Source organism: Otolemur garnettii, unplaced genomic scaffold (genome assembly GCF_000181295.1).
Source record: "Otolemur garnettii isolate 467f Iridium unplaced genomic scaffold, OtoGar3 scaffold00085, whole genome shotgun sequence".
In the NCBI taxonomy this organism is placed as follows: Eukaryota; Metazoa; Chordata; class Mammalia; order Primates; family Galagidae; genus Otolemur; species Otolemur garnettii.
In genome coordinates this window covers 1,113,746-1,117,195 of record NW_003852480.1, presented here as the reverse complement: position 1 = coordinate 1,117,195, position 3,450 = coordinate 1,113,746, and positions in this window count along the sequence as shown.

The following is a 3,450-nucleotide window of genomic DNA, read 5'->3' as shown; positions in this document are numbered from 1 at the left end:
TCAGACTCCATAATTTTTGAGAGATTTATATCCTACACCCAATTACACATAGTTTTGCTAAGGCATATAAGAAACTTGGCACTTTTCGATCATCAGATCCAATTAGCATGATATCATATCAATATAACACACTGGTTTAACCTTATGCTATAATTGTAGAAACTATCAGATCCAGAACAATCCTCATACCTCTCTTGATATGAGATCTAAATCTTATTACCAGCCCAGAGACAGGAAGAGATGCTTGGCTAGAAAAGAAGTGGCTTTATGTTGGAGGCAATTGTTCCATATATATTCAATTTTTTTCTTTTCTTTCTTTCTTCTTTTTTTTCAGATAAGCAATGTTTCCTCAGAGAGTTGAAATATTTGCTTCTGGTTGCAGAGGAATTTGAGGGAATTTGAAGTTACAGAGCTTTCAACCTCATATATATGTCTGTATAAATGTCCGTATTATACGCATCAAGGTTCCAATCCTTGACCACCAGTATAATTATATCAAAGATGTGAGGTAGAGCATTTAATTGCCACTGCAAATCTTTTATTTAAAAGCAAAATTAGGTTTTCCACACCATGAATTCCTCACTACTATAGGAGAGGAGGGACGCTGTTAGAAACTTCAAAGAATCTTTCTAGTTCTATCATGCATATTCTTAATTGCACACTTATAGGTTTTAATTTCTCATATTCTATTTGTTTGTTCTCTAGGACCAGAAGAGAAAGCTGAATAGCTTCCATATTTAAAATCACAACTGTTTTCATAACAACTAAATGCAACCTGATTTCCCTTGAGCTCTGTTTCATCCTATGCTACCATCAGTGAAAATGAATGTCGGTAATCATGATGCCTCCATCTGCCATAAATTACCCATGTCTCATCCTCTCTCTTTGTAAGGAACATATCTCTTGTTCCTCAACTATGAGCAACATATTCCTTTTAAATTCTACTGTGAGGTTCTGTTTCCTAAGGCCACTTGCATTGCCAATTATTCTATGTCTGGGTCCCTGCAGAAAACAGATGGCACATTCAAGCATGATCCAAGGATATATTACTTACAAAGTACATGTGAAGAAAGGAAACCACAAAAGTTTATATGATAATTCAGGGTTAGTATTAGTGGAGCTGTTGCTATCCTTAGGCTGAGGAAGGAATTGGATTCCTGAAAACAGAAGGAAAGAGTCAAGTAGTGAAGGCCACCTGGAAAGATGCAGTGACCTTTGGCTAAAGGACTCAGTTCCCCTGGGCTTACCTATCAGGAGAGAAACCAGGGAAGATGAATTTGATCTTACTGTGCTTCCTCCTTCAAATCACATGCACAGGCTCTTGGCTAAAGTTAACTGAAAGTCAGAGAGAAGAAAGCCTATGGATACAGCTATACAGGTCAGTCCCTGAGGCAGAAAGTATAGGAGAAAAGGAGAGAGAATAGATTTGAAGAGGAAATAGGAAATATATCCCATACACTTGGGTGTATTTAACTAATCAGTGTTTAGATAAATGTTAAAATCAGAGGTGAATTGCTAGGCAGGGGAATGAGAGCTGCGTTGCATAACAGATCTGGGAGGGAAAGATGTTTTCATTGTCAGTGGTTTGTGGACAGGTTGCTTAGTGGATGGTTTGGTTTTGCCAGAATAGCCAGAGGAAAGGCAGAGAAGGGAAGGACAGCATGGTATCTGTCTCACTGGCTTTCAGATCCACTAATTAAAGCTTTATAGAGAGGAAGATAATTAATGATCCACAAGAGTTTCTGGGAGGTGGAATGGCACAACTAGCATGCCATCTTGGGATACTTCCCCCAGCCCACCACCCCAAATCTGCTTGGATCACGATATGTCTATGCAGCATAAAGAGCCAAGGACTTTTTTGTGCCTCTGGCATCCTGAGGTTTTTCCACCATGGGAAAAACTTATCAGGTATATAGATATTATCATATGCAACAAAAGCACCAGGAGGTGGGGAAGGTAATGCCTTATAACATCTTTGTAAGTATCAGATATTGATGAGGGGATCAGAAATGGGGAATCTTAGAGGTATGTCTGTGAACACTTGTGAAACAACTCCAATGACTCACAGTAGTGTGAAAACCAATTTTGAATGGGATAATATAATATATTTTGCAGAAGTTGTCAAAAGTCAGTGAAATTTTAAATATTTTTATTTAAAATGACTCATTTTGGGTTTTTTGTTTGTTTGTTTGTTTGTTTTGGAGATAGGGTCTCACTCTGTTACTTTCAGTAGTGTGCCATGGCATCATCATAGCTCACAGCAACTTCAAACTCTTGGACTTAAGCAATCCTCTTGCCTCAGCCTCCCCAGTAGCTGGAACTATAGGCACCCTCCACAACACCCAGCTAGTTTTTCTGTTTTTAGTAGGTATGGCATACTTCTCTTACTCAGCCAGGTGTCCAACTCCTGAGCTCAAACAATCCACCTGTGTTGGCCTCCTAGAGTGCCATGTTTACAGATGTGAGCCACCCAGACTAAAAAGGACCACAAACTAAGAAGAGCTATGGGAACACGGTTTGCACTATTTGGGTCAGTTTTTAGAAGAATAGTTATCTTTCCTATATGACCTACACTAGAATTTGTCTGACCTAAATTTATTTTCTGTGATGGAACTTTGTTGACAGGAATGGAATTCTTACCCAGTAACTAGAAAGACTAGAAATCTACCAGTGCTTTCAACATAGATACATAAGAATTATAAAAAATTTACTCTTTAATAAATTTTTTGCTGTAATATAGCAAAGAAAATTTATATAAAAATTTTAATAGACCGATTATCCTAAAGGATTTCTAAAATGCTAACCAAAACCAAATAATATTGAAGACAGCAAAGTCAAAGTTTTAAAAGAAACAGTACAGACCTTGGAGGAGGTGGAGCAAGACAGCAGAACAGTAAGATCTTTCAGCTGAGCTCTCTTAGTATGACTGGAAAAAAAGAAAGAATCCAGCTATACCTGGTCCTGAGACCTTTCCCAGAGTCATAGCTCAAGAAGCATAGCAAGGAGGTGGTGAGCTAGATACAGTGTGTGAGCCAGAGCAGTGGAAATCTGACATTTTAGGCAAGTGATTGTGACCTTCCAGGATAGGTTGGCCAACCCCATGGCAGTATGGGATGGGAGGAAACCTTTCTGAGTTTTCAGTTTTAAGGGGAAGCTGTTCATTAAGTGGAAAGCTTGGAAGACTGGATGGACTTGAACAGTATACAGCAATGAGATTTGAATACTGATTGGAGTGGATTTGCCATTGGGTTGGTGGCTGGAGAGACTGCCATTCTGAGAAAGTCTTGGCAGCCAAGGCTTAGCCATTGTAGGAGGTCATGAGAAGGTCTTAGCAAGGGCCTAAAGCACAGCTGTCTTAATTCCACCTTCTGAGATCACAACTCGGCTTTTGGGACAGGCTGAGGGACTCCTTCATCCCATGGGAACTGGAGTCAGGAGGCACTGTGAGAC